The sequence below is a fragment of the Crocuta crocuta genome, unplaced genomic scaffold (genome assembly GCF_008692635.1).
Source record: "Crocuta crocuta isolate KB4526 unplaced genomic scaffold, BGI_CrCroc_1.0 scaffold118, whole genome shotgun sequence".
Taxonomy (NCBI): Eukaryota; Metazoa; Chordata; class Mammalia; order Carnivora; family Hyaenidae; genus Crocuta; species Crocuta crocuta.
In genome coordinates this window covers 1,178,939-1,192,613 of record NW_027551558.1, presented here as the reverse complement: position 1 = coordinate 1,192,613, position 13,675 = coordinate 1,178,939, and the positions used below count along the sequence as shown (strand labels likewise).

At 46.0% G+C, this 13,675-nt stretch overlaps 1 protein-coding gene across 4 annotated transcripts in view; it reads right to left on the bottom strand.

Annotated features, from left to right (window-relative positions):
• The window catches only part of UXS1 (UDP-glucuronate decarboxylase 1), a 92,681-nt gene that overhangs the window by 66,667 nt on the left and 12,339 nt on the right, over positions 1-13,675 (bottom strand). The window lies entirely within an intron of this gene.

The window sequence follows — 13,675 nt, the reverse complement described above, 5'->3', positions numbered from 1 at the left end:
TCTCTATGAAACCAAAACCCAGAGAAGTTAAATAATGGCCTGATGCCATGGCTTGACTTCACCTGGAAGTCCATCATTTCGCAGCACTTATAGTTTCTTGTCGGCTGGCCTGCCTCCTTGATTATAGACACCTCGAGGGCGAGTTATCATGTGTACACAGCTGGTGCTCGGTAAATGTGCATAAATCAGCCCCAGCTGTATCAGTGAAGTTTTGCCATGGCTGACTTTAAAAACATACTACTAGACTGTGAGCAAACATGAAGTTACGGAAAAGAGGATTATTTAATAAAGAAAGCTTTTCCGTGAATGAGTGGTTCGAAGATTTTGCACGCAGTCCTATTTGGCTCTTATGTAGTCACTCCCCAAATGATGAACGCCTCCTAAGGGCCAGGCGCTCTTAGGTGCTGGGGAAAGAGAGAGGGCAAAGACAAAGGCCCTGCCCATCCCAGGGATGGTGATTCTGTGAGCTAGGGAAGACATGAAGATTAGTACCTACTCTGAGGCACCTTCTTATTGTCATCTTCTGGTACATAGGAGGGTTTAATAAATATTTACAGAATAGGACTTAATTTCCAAAATCACATTTTGCTGATTCCATCAAAGGAGATAAGCAACTAATACAAAAGACAGTGATAACTAAGAGTGGCAAAAACAAGAAACGGGAGAAATTAAAATAAGTCCATACCACAGTCCTTATTCATTAAAAAAAAGAATGCTTTTACCTTTGGACCATGTGATCTTACTTTTGAGTATTATCCTCAGGATATACATATATAGACAGGAAAGTTGCTTTCACAAATCATGGCTTTATTTATACTAAAAAGGGGGAGGGAGATAAATTATCTGATAATTGGAGAACTACTATATAAATTATGATACAGCCATTCAATGAAATCAGAAAGCTGTAAAATATCACTATTATCAAGCAGAGAAGAAATAACACGTTTTGGCAAGGATGTGGAGAAAAGGGAACTATCATCCACTGTTGGTGGGAATGTAAACTGGTGCAGCCACTATGGAAAACAGTTAAGAGGTTCCTCCAAAAATTAAAAATAGAAATACCATATGATCCAGCAATTCCCTTTCTGGGTATTTATCTCAAGGAAACAAAAACACTAACTGGAAGAGATATGCATTCCCCCATTCACTGCAGCATTACTGACAATAGCCAGGACACAGACACAACCCAAATGCCCATCAATGGAATATTATTCAGCCATAGAAAGGAAACCCCGTCTCTTGAGGTAACATGGATGGACTTTGAGTGCACTATATGCTAAGTGAAATAAGTCAGACAAATACTGCATGATCTCACCTATATGTGGAATGTTAAAGCAGCACAAAACAAAAAAATCCAAGTTCATAGATACAGAGAATACATTAGTGGTTGCCAGAGGTGAGCAGGTAGGTATCGGTGAAATGGGTGAAGGTAGTCAAAATAAAAAAGTCCTACGGATGTCATTTAGAGCATGGTGACTATAGTTAATAATATTGTATTGCATAAGTGAAAGTTGCTAAGAATAAATCTTCAAAGCTCTCACCACACACACACATGTGTAAATATGTGATGTAATGGATGGTAACTAGACTTATATAATATATGCTATGCATATATAGTGTAGCATATATATAAACTTATATAATATGTACTAATACATTCTATGTTGTTATGTTACTAAACTGATACTATATGTTACAGGTCAGTTATATCTCAATTAAAAATATAATTATGAAAATACATTGTAACATGGCAACACAGTTATGACAATTTCAAATAAGAAAATATGTATGCAGTTTGACTTCCACTACTAAAAACCACAGCCAGCCGACAAAATTGGTGCCTGCAGATGTAGAGGGCTAGACCTTGCGCATAATTTCACCTGTATGGTGAAGGGAGGACCCCAAGAGAGGCGGGCCAGAGGAGGAGGTGATGCTCAGTGGGCAAGAAGCAGTAATGGTCCACGTGGAACCACAAGGGGAAACAGCCTGACCCCACTCATGCAGGAAAAGGTTGAACCCCAGCCACCCACAAGATGATGGAGAACTGACCCAGATCACAAACAGTGCTACAAAGATGGGGCAGTGGGGAGAAACGGCATGCCCACAAACCACAGTAGAAGAGGACAGTCATCAGCATAAATGTAGGTCCCTTTTTAAAAATGTAAACATGTAGGGGCATCTGGGGGTCTCCGTGAGCTAAGCATCCAACTCTTGATTTTGGCTCAGGTCATGATCTCATGATTTGTGAGATCGAGCCCCAAGTTGGGGTCTGCATTGACAGTGCAGAGCCTGCGTGGTATTTTCTTTCTCCCTCTCTTTCAGCCCCTACCCTGCTTGTGCTCTCTCTCAAAACAAATAAATAAGCATTTTTTTTAATGCAAGCATTTACGTATTGAGCCCCTGCTAGAAGCCAAGCACTGTATGAATCTTGAAGCAAATGTTCCTAATTCATGGTGCCCTTTTGACTGAAAAGGTTCTCTGGGACCTAACAATGGCTAAGAATTAGCAGGAGGGCAGGGAGAGAGTGGAGTGAGGGTCTGTCTTCTCCAGTCTCAAGGGATCAAATCTGGCTTCCCAGAGCCTGTGAGGCCCTACAGGGTCTACATCTCAGATCTCCTGAATCAGAATCTCTGAAGAGGAGTCTGGGCATTGTATTTTTTCCAGTGCCCCCTGGGGAAGGTAGAGAGCCTGCACCCTAAGGGATCTGGTGACCTGCGACAGCCATACCTCACCTCTGTTCACCCTATCTGCTTATACAGTTCCAGGCTCAAGCCACTCTGATCCCTTGTAATTTCTCCAATGTGCCAAGGCTGTTCCTCCTGCCTCAGGGCCTTTGAACTTACTCTTCTCCCAAATGCCTCTTTAATTTGCCTCCTTCAGTTCATCCAGGTATCAGCTCAAGTTACCTTCTCAGTGAGGTCTTCCTGACCAGTCTACTAATGGTGCTCCCCCCTCTTTCCTCCCTCCCATACTCAACCTGCTTTCTTTTTCTTCATAGCACTTATCACCAGACAATATACTCAATGTATCTATCTATAAATCTATGTGCTTATAGGTTTCCAGCCAGGAAATGGAAGCTCCAAGACAGCAAAGCCAGTTTCACTCACTACTCTCCTCTAGGATTCTGAGATGCTTCCACCTAATATTCAGTGCTCACTGCATATTTGCTGAAAGAACAAAGGAGAAGCTCTCCCAAAGGACTGGGAATCACAGCTCTAAGGCAGGAGTTGTCAGCAAACTTCTTCTGTAACGGGGCAGAGAATAAATATTTTAGGCTTTGTGGGCCAGAGGCTCTCTGAAGCCACTACTCAACTCTGCCACTGCAGTGTGGGCAGTCACAGATAATTCGTAGAAGCGTGACTGTGCTCCCACGCGACTTCTTTCAAGGACGTGGAAATGTGAATTTCATATGTGATGAAATAGCAGTCCTTTTTTTGCCTTTTTTTCAACCGTGTAAAAATTGTTAAAGCCTTCTCAGCTCAAGGGTGGGCTGGATTTGGCTCGCAAGCAGTTTATCACTCCCTGCTCTAAGAGATACCAGGATGGCTAGGTGCCATCCCAGTGCTGGCGCTCCTGTCCTTGCAGGGAAAAGCTACCTACGCATATGCACACCAGAGAGGTGAAGACTGCCATCGACCCAGTCCTGGGGAGCGGAGCAGGGGTAAGAGGTCAGTGAACCCTGAAGATGCGGACTGCATCCAGGCAGGGACGTCTACTGGCCTCTGCAGGGGAGGCCTCAAAGGAAGGGGCAGGGGGCAAGGGTAGCAGAAATACCCTGGGGAGGGAAAGACGAAGGTGTAGGTCACAGGGTCCATGAGGGTTTTCCTGACAAGCTCCTTATGGGGATTTTCTGCTAATGAACCAAATCGGGCACCTCTGGGTCCCCTTCCTAGCATTCCAAGACAGCGGGGCTCTGGTTAGTGGGTGATCAGCTCAGAGTGTGATGCAGGCCTAAGAGGAAGCAGGGGCGTGATGGGCAGACTGGTGGAGAATGCAGAGGACAGGAGGGGATGGGCGGCGTAGCGGCGTATCAGGGAGGGGTGAGGCGACAGAACACCAGAGGCGACAGTGCTCGGGATTTGCTTATACACCCTTGGGAGCATCCTGGAGTGACCCAGGCTAAACTTGTCCACTAGGCGAGTAGAAACAGAGGCCCGGAGCCGGGAAGGCCAGCACCAGCCAGAGGTGCAGGCAGGACGCCTGCCTGTGACTCGAATGTCAGAGGTTCCAGAGAACGTGGCACTGACTGCTGCACACAGCCAGGTGGTGGCCACAGCCCTGGGGACCTCATGACAAGGCTCAGGCCTGTGACCAGGAAGCGTGGTAATGCCAGTACCTCCACCGGCTGCCCCACATCGGCCTTCCCTGCTCATTGCTCCTAGTCACAGGGCCATGCTCTCAGCTCCATTCCACAGCTGAAGATGGGAGCCGCAAGGGCTCACACGGGCCTTGCTCGAGGTCACCAGGCCAGGGACAGCCCTCGCTCTGCCAGAACCTCCCAGCGTGAGGCCTCTTTCTCCAGCCCCAGAGTCAAGCCCCATCTCTAGTGAAAAAGACACCTTGACTTTGGTTTTCTCTTGTCTTGTCCTCTGAGCTAAACCCCACCCTAAAGCCCCCATGTGTGGCATGTGCTCCAGCTAAAATAGTACCACTGAGGTCATGGCGTCCTGAGGGCGGCAACAAAGCCCACGTGAGTGCTGAGGATGCTCCGCGTGTCGGCAGAGTGAGCAGCAATTCCCGTCCCTGTTTGCTCAGGTCAAGAAAACTCTAAGTTAGAGGCCCATTGAATCAGAAACCTGGTACAAGTACCGGGCACCTGGAGCTCATATGAAATGAGTATTATTGGCAGAGGAAGTTCCAGCCAAGCTGAAGTACATCTACACTGCTGCACGCATTCTGCTGTGACTCTGTTTACTGTTCCTCTCAAGGTTTTCTGAGCATGTTAACTACAACAGAACGCCTCGTCTGAGCTGTGACTCACTCCGTGCCGAGTGCTCACTCCAAAGCTGTATGGTGTCATTGTTTTTTACCCAGTGCCTCCCTGGTAGCAGTATAAAACCTGTCCAAAAATTCCTGGACAAGCCTCCTGTTGGGGGGTGGGGTCTGTGCATCCTCCCCTTGAACCTGTGGACTTGTGACCAGCTCCAGCACAGGGGACAGAAGTGATGCAGTATGGCTTTTGGAGCTGATCATAAACAGTGTGCACTTCTGCCGAGAGTGCTGGCACCCTGGCTCTGGGGGCCCTGGGCCACTGTGGAAGAGGCCTGATCGCCCTACAGGTAGGCAGGTCACCTGCCGGTGCTAACAGCCAGTCCTAGCTGAGCCCATCCTCAGAGGCAAAGGCTGGCACAGCAAAGAAGCCTCCAGGAAGTAGATTCTCCAGCCCCAGCTGTTTGAGCCATCCCAAGTGAGGTTCCAGACACTGTGAAACAGAGAATGGCCATCTACATTTCAAATTCCCAACCCACTGCTTTATTACGTAAGCATATAAAATAGTTGCTATTTTATACCACTATGTGTTGAAGTAACAGGTTAGTTAAGCAGCAAAACACAAGTAGAAACGAAACAGACAAGTATGTCCTCAGCCGATGAGGCAGACTTCAAGTCAACCCATGATACAGGGCTTAATTCCTCACCACTGGATATGGTCCCTACCAAGTGCATGTGCACCCTTCCCCAGATCGAAGGCACAGCTTTGCACAGACTCATCGCCTTGGTAAAACCCTGGGTCAGGGCTTCAGTCGTGGGGAAACCCTCCCTCCCCAACCATCCAGGCTGTCCGCCTCCACCTGAACAAAACATTAACTGTGCCAAGGAAAGACGCACCCTTGCTCACAAGAATGAACGTCAACGATCCTAGTACCAGAACACAGCAACTATCTGACCCCCTTGGGTAAGCTTTTTTTCAAACACGGTTAGAATATGCATTACTTTTTCTTTTATGCATTACTCTCATAATAAGAAAAGTATTAAAGAGTTGTTTAAATGGATCAGAAGGTTCAAATTAGGAGATACTCTTCTGTTTTTAATTCATCAAATAAGAAAGGGGGATGTGCAGAAAGAGGGAGATTCTCCAGTTCCCACTAAATGAAATTTGGTGTTCGGGGTTAGGCAGCGTCCTACGTCGAAGGGGAGCAGTCACTGAATGGGGATCCTTGCCTCTTGCCTGACCTGAAGGAGCCTAGGTCCAAACAATGAACGCTGGGCAGCCGGCCTGGCCTGTCACTGTCTGAAGCAGTTATACAGGATGAAAACTGCCCAAGAGGAAAAGGCTACTCTGCCGAGCAGACCCCAGTAACTGGCAGGTGTCACAGGTCTCTGGAGGGCACCTGCTTGTGGGACCCCACTGCGACACTAGCCCTCTTCTGGGCCCTCCCCAAGGCCAGGCTGCAGGGACAACACCTTCTAGAGCCTGCCCTGAGTTCCCTGCAGTCTCGGCCGGCAGGTCCCGAACTTCAGCTGTAAAACACTTGAAGTGACTCAGATCTCCTCACAGGCTTACCTAATAAAAGCGTACCAACATTCCCATGGGAAAAAAATTTGCCCCAAGAAGTTCCTTTTTTTTTAAAAAAGGCAAGAAACCCTGGGCTTTGCAGAGGACATCTAGTCCTCTAAAGAGTATTTAAACTGTAAAAATGTCGATATTAAGCGAGAATAGAAACTTATTAGAACCAATATTTTTTACCTTTTAAAAACTGTATACATGTTTAAAACTAATGCAAGTGTATTCACAGAAGACTTTTTTATACTTTTCTATTAATTTCTACAACTTGCAAGAAGAAAGTGTGAAATATGTTTTTAGGTCTGGAAGGAACATTGAGTTGCTTCTCTCCCTTCCAGGTAGGGCAGCATCACAGCCTACAAAGCACAGGGTGGCCTATTAAATTATCCCAAACTGGTAAGTGAGAAAAACCTGAAATCCAAAACTATGGACTCAATTATCATCTCATGAAACTACTACTCTGTTTTAAAAGCCTGGATAAGGGGCGGCTGGGTGGCTCAGTTGGTTAAGCATCCGACTTCAGCTCAGGTCATGAGGTCACCATTTGTGAGTTCCAGCCCTGCATCAGGCTCTGTGCTAACAGCTCAGAGCCTGGAGCCTGCTTCAGACTCTGTCTCTCTCTGCCCCTGCCCTGCTTGTACTCTGTCTCTCAAAAATAAAATAAATGTAAAAAAAAAAAAATTTTAAAGCCTGGATGAGAGAAACTCTCTCCCATAGGGACTCTCCATAGGTGCACAGGACAAACGGCTGTTTAGAACAGGATACACAAAGTGTGTCCCCAAGCAGTGGCAGGAGCATCCTGTGGGGACTTGTCTGAAATGCCTCAGGCCCACAGAGGGCTTCAGATCAGAAACTGTGGGGTGGGGCACAGCCACTGGGGTTTCACAAGGGCTCCAGGTGATGCCAATTGCCCTACAATCTGAGAAGCTCTGCAGGAAACAGCCTCCCTTTGATCTTCTCCCACGTTCACATCCTAAGATACCCCATGTTTTGTTAAGAGGACAACAGAGTCAAATAATGTCAAAGTAAACCCTTTGTGGACACTGCCTCCACGGTAGCACATCTCTAGATGCCCCTTCTTCCTCTCCACTGCCCTCCCTTCCTTCCCAGAGCTGGCCAACCCCAACACATCCCTTCAGCTCATGCCTCACTCCATCCAGGCGCCAGCCCCTCTCCTGGGCTCTGGCCACTGCAGACCTGTATTCACTGCTGTCTTCCCATTTCTCCCGCCCATCTCCACGTGGCACTGCTTCCACCAGGTGTCCTGCCCTGAAAGCTGCTGGCTTTGTCATTTTCCTGCTCAGCATTCCCTAGGTTCTCCAAATGACTCTGACTGCCCACTCCAAACATCAAAAAGTCCTGAGCATGGGGCACCTCGGTGGCTCAGTCAATTAAGTGTCTGACTTCGGCTTGTGTCATGATGTTGCAGTTTGTGAATTCGAGCCCCACATTGGGTCTGTGCTGACAGCTCAGAGCTGGGAGCCTGCCTCAGATTGTGTCTCCTTTTTGTTCTTCCCCTGATAACTCTCTGTCTCTCTCAAAAATAAACAACAAAAGTCCTGAGCATGTGCTCCCTATATAGGTACATGCACACTGTAAAGGATGAAGTAGAAGTGTGGGAATATATATATATATTATATATAATATATATGTAATATATATATGTGTGTGTGTGTATATATATATATACACGTGTGTATGTATATATATATTCCAGAATTTCGGGGCACCTGGGTTGCTCAGTTAAGTGTCCAATTCTTGATTTCAGCTCAGAGCATGATCTCGATGTTTGTGAGTTCGAGCCCCACATAGGGCTCCATGCTGGTAGAGTAGAGCCTGCTTGGGGTATTCCCTCTCTCTCTTTCTCTCTCTCTGTCCCTCTCCTGCTCTATCTCTCAAAATAAGTATACATTTAAAAAAATCTCCAGAATTTCTTTCCACTGTCCCCCACCATGTGAAGGGTTACACAGGACACACACATACACCACCCCCCTCCACCAATGCCGGCCATGCAGGATGCATGGCTCATCCCCAGTACCCTGGCCTCCACTCCTCCATCACCTGTCGTGAACAGGCCAGCACAGTTCTCAACATACTTCCTACCCCACTGAATGTCTAAGGAATTCTAACATATTTGCACTTCTCAATTATGAAATAATCAGTGCCTTATCATAGTTGGTCTGACGTGTCTGATAGTAACCAAGGTGCTGCTAAGATGAAGTTTGTTTAGGACTGGGTCCCTATGAGCTTGACCCAGCACACTTAGGGATAGAGCCTCCATGTTACATTCACTGCACAGCAAAGTCCTTACATAATCATGGCATCTGACTTTCTCCCCAAAGGGGTTAGCGCTCCCTCCCTTGGTTTCACGAGGCTCAGGAGGAGTGCCCTCACCAAATGCAAGCCAATCCCAAGGTTCTCCTTGCCTGTCGTCCTGGGCAGGGCACCCAACGGATCCTTCTGCAGCCCCCTCCAGCCTCACCTCCCACAACTCGCTGCTCCCTCCTGTTCTCCCCCTGCACAGCAACACTGAACCTTGATGTCTGAGTGCACTGTGCTTGCTTGGACTTCAAATCTTGGCCCTGTTCTTCCCCTTTTCATAGAGGCCCTTCCAGCCCTCCACTGCTCTGGGTCAGGTGACACTCTTCTGTGGTCTTTCCAAGCCCTACCGTCCCTCAGATGCCCTCTCTGACCCTTCTTTGGTACCACTGCAGAGCCATTTACCTGCTTCTGTCTCCACCTCCCCACCAAGGTCACTGAGGTCAAGGCCCCTATCTATCCATCCTATCTATTACTCTCCCACAAAAACACTGTAGCAGAATGAAAATTACAATGTAACTTCCATACCCTGACCTTGAAAACCCAAGACAGTCTTTAAAGTAAAGCTTTAAAATTCTAAATATTGAGTTATTGTAACGGGTGTCACTCTTATTCAAGAATAGTTTGAAGGGAAAGAACTCTCCCACTGAAAACTTCAGCCATACAAAGCCTTCCTTTAATTTAAATGAGGACAGCCTATGATACATACATCTATCACTGAGCTCTAGGCAGCCATTTACATTTTTGAATGAGATCTCTGCATTGAAAGATGTTTTCCATATATTAAATACAAAAGGAAGTCACAGAAAGTCTATAGTATAAAATCATTTACCTTTTAAAAATACCAAAATATATTATCTGAGCACATAATGCACAGGAAACTATCTATGTGATTCATACATACATCTACAATGCCAACAAGTAACTGACAGGAAGGCAAACAGTTAAGTGAAAGGGGGAAGAGCAGGGAGTGGGATCTTCCAAATGCTTCTATACTGTTAAGATGTTAAAATTACGAATTAAAACTAGACCCCCAAAAGACATGTATCAATGCCCTTTGCACCTTACTATCCAAACTGTAAATTACCCTTAACCACTGAACACCTTGGTTGCCTCCAGATTCAATTCAAGTCAGTACTCAGAGACACCAGTGTATCAACAGAAAGATAACATATTTACCATGATACTTATAACAACTATGTGTGCATTTCTTGCAGCTGGAATTAAAATACATTCTGTTCCCAAATCTTCACCTGAGAAAATAACTTCTGCCTCTTCACAAACGGAGCCAATAAATTTGTAAACATGTTCCACTCAAACATATTCTCAAGGATCTAGTGCATAGTATTGTATTCAATTAGGTAAACATTCAAAAACCGCTTAATATGCACTAGACAGTAACATCGAATTTGGAGACACAGGTACAAAAAAAGATAGACGCATTCCAGACTACCCAAGAAAGCAAACATGCACTTTAATTCTTCAAGTCACTGGAGATGAATACACGTGACAAGAAGCGGACTCTCCTGGGGCGCCTGGGTGGCTCAGTCGGTTAAGCGTCCGACTTCGGCTCGGGTCATGATCTCATGGTTCGTGGGTTCAAGCCCCGCATAGGGCTCTGTGCTGACCGCTAGCTCAGAGCCTGGAGACTGTTTCAGATTCTGTGTCTCCCTCTCTCTCTGACACTCCCCTGCTCACACTGTCTCTCTCTCTCTCTCAGAAATAAATTAATTAATTTTAAAAAAAAGAAATAAATAAAACATAAAAAAAAAAGCAGACTCTCCTTTCTCCCCTTCTGTACCCCTGCAACTTCACAGATACCAGCAGATGTCTAGCATGATACAAAGTTGCCGTATCTTTTCTTCTGCTTTTTTTTCACTTAAGGAAATGTGGCAATATTTTCTCTCCAACAATGGAAATCACTTTCCCCTGAGGCTACCAAATAAAGGCACCCCCTTAGTTTTCTGACAAAAAGAAGAAACAGATTCACCAAAGAAAAAGGAGAGCAACAAAGGGTGAATCCTTCTGAGCCCAGCCCAGCATCAGGGCTATGGGCAGGAGAGATGAAAGCACGCCTTTACCATCACTGTTACAGATCACAAAGTTTAAATCATAATCACAGACCTCACTTCTCAGGATTCTCCCTGAAACAGACCCAGAGCTCTTGCCCTCTGATCAATTACTTCACGGTGGAAACAGAAGTCAGGAGCAGAACAGGCCACTCAATAAACATTTGCTGCCCAAATAGATGATGAATCTGCTGAAAACTGACAAGCAACACCTCTGCTTCCTTTTCAACTGACTTCCAATGAGCATCACCGATTAGGTCTGATAGTAAGCATGGTTGGATCTATTTTTAGATTGCCAAAGGCAAAGTAATCCAGAAGAAAAGGTTTTGTTTTTTGTATGTGTGTGTGTGTGTGTCTGTGTGTTTTAAGTAGGTAGGAAGAAAAGGACAATTCAGACTCCTCACCACAACTTCTAAATGGAGGAAGGAGCCTTCATGTGACCAAACCCGGAATGTGAAACTATGACAGAACACATAAAGGTGTAGTAACCATTTTTTGAAAGTAGAACTATGATTAAGAACAAGATGGAAAAAGAAAATGTGTATATGTAAGGATCAGTACAAAGCATAAAGGAGAAACTTTTAAAAAATGTAATATAACTTTGGGGGAAATTCTGCACCTGGCTGTTAAAACTTGCTCTCTCTCTCTTCCTCTCAAAAATAAACATTTAAAAAAAAAAAAAATAAAAAAAAAAAAATTAAGAAAAAAAACTTGCTCTCTCTCTCTTCCTCTCAAAAATAAACATTTAAAAAAAAAAAAAATAAAAAAAAAAAAATTAAAAAAAAAAACTTGCTCTCTCTCTCTTCCTCTCAAAAATAAACATTTAAAAAAAAAAAGCTGCTATGTCGGGGCACCTGGGTAGCTCAGTCAGTTAAGCATTCAACTCCGTTTCGGCTCAGGTCAAGATCTCACAGTTCATGAGATCAAGCCCTGTGTTGGACTCTGTGCTGACAGCTCGGAGCCTGCTTGGAATTCTCTCTTTCCCTCTCCCTGGCTCATGCGTGCTCTCTCTCTCCCTCTCAAAAGAAACAAATAAACATGTTTTAAAAAATATATTTGCTACTAGATCTTTATTTAAAATGCTAAAGAGAAACTTGATAGACATAAATTTCACAAAAAATAAAACCTACGTAAAAAAATTACAAAACTTTACTGAGGGTCAAAAGAAAGATGTCATGGAAAAAAAAGAGAAATCACTACCTCTATATGGGAAAATATTTTAATATAATAAAATTTGAAAGACTGATTTTATTGTTGTACTTCATTCTCTGTTTTTCCACATTGAGTACATTATTTTCCTATTTATAAATTATTTAGTTTTATTTGTTTATTTATTTATTTATTTAGGAGAGAGGGCAAGGGCAGAGAATCCCAACTGTCAGCACAGAGTCCAACTCAGGGCTCTAGGGCTCGATCTCATGAACTATAAGATCATGACCTGAGCAGAAACCAAGAGTCCAATGCTTAACTGACTGAGCCACCCAGGAGCCCCTTGAAGATGGTTTTAAGTGGCCTTTTCATTTTGTATTTGAAGAGATGGAGAAGGAAAGAAGGTATGGGAGGGGTTTAGGAGGGACATTTCAAACCACGGTGCCCACTGGCATCACCTAGACTACAGCCTGGTGTGCCATACCCCTGTGACCAATGCAATGATTTCCTAAGGGAGGGGTGGCCATCCACAGGGACAGAATCCTGTGGAATGGCTGTGTCTGTAGGTCACCCTAACAGGCCTGGAAAATGTCAGCCTTCTACCCAACGCGTTTGTCGGGAATGGCATGGTCCAGGAAAACATGAGGAAAGGGGGATATGGGAGAAGCCAGATTGGGGGGGGGGTAAGTGTGGCAGGGGCACCTGTGTGGGAATTGGGGTGAGAGCCGGGAGAGAGGGAAAGAGATGCAAGCAGGATGGACTAGGTGGGTGAATGGGGAAGAGGGCAGGAGGGGGGGTAAGGGGACAGGTGGAGAGTGAGGAAGCGGGGAGATGGAGAGGTAGAGAGGAAGGAGAAGGGAGTGGACAGTGGGGTGTGTGAGAAAGGGGAGGTGGGAGTGTGGAAGGGGAGGAGGAAGACTGGGTAGGCAGATGAGGGGCGGAGGTGTTGAAGCACAAGGCGTGAGTTGGGCAAGGGCCCTAGAGGCCTCAGGAAGGTGCCGGTGCTCAGTGGTGGGGGACAGGGCAGGTGAGCCAGACAGGTGCAGGTACAAGACCAGCCACTCTGGCTCAGGAGGGCTGCAGGCCCTGCAAACTCAGCACCCTGGCCTGGACCGGACGCTGCTGCTGGGACAGAGAACGGGCCTTCCAACCACCCAAACTGCACATGCTTCAACGCAGACAAGCTGCCCAGCAGCCACCCGGGCCCACCATGCTCATCAGCCAGGTCACAGTCATCAAGAAGAAGGGGCGCTCTCACTGCAGGGCCAAACAGGAGGACCAGAAGCCGGTTGATCACCCACCAACAAGGACCAATGCCCAAAGTAGGGGTCCTCTACAAAACCTCCTGGCCCCTCTGCCTTGTAGGCACCCCATTGGGGCTGCTTCAACATAAAACACTGTTTCAGGACAAGTGTCCCCAAAAGTCTACACTGAAGCTAAGAAGTGGGGTAGGTGCATCCTTGGGGTTCCTTCAGGTCCCTCCACACCACATGGAGTATCAGGCTAAGTGCTGGAGGAGGTCACGTAATTGTCCTATGCCTCAGTTTCCCCATCTATAACATGGGGAGATTATTGCCACCTCCCTGCCAGACAGTGGTGTTATCAAAGCAGGTCACTACTCATGCTGCACTTTAGC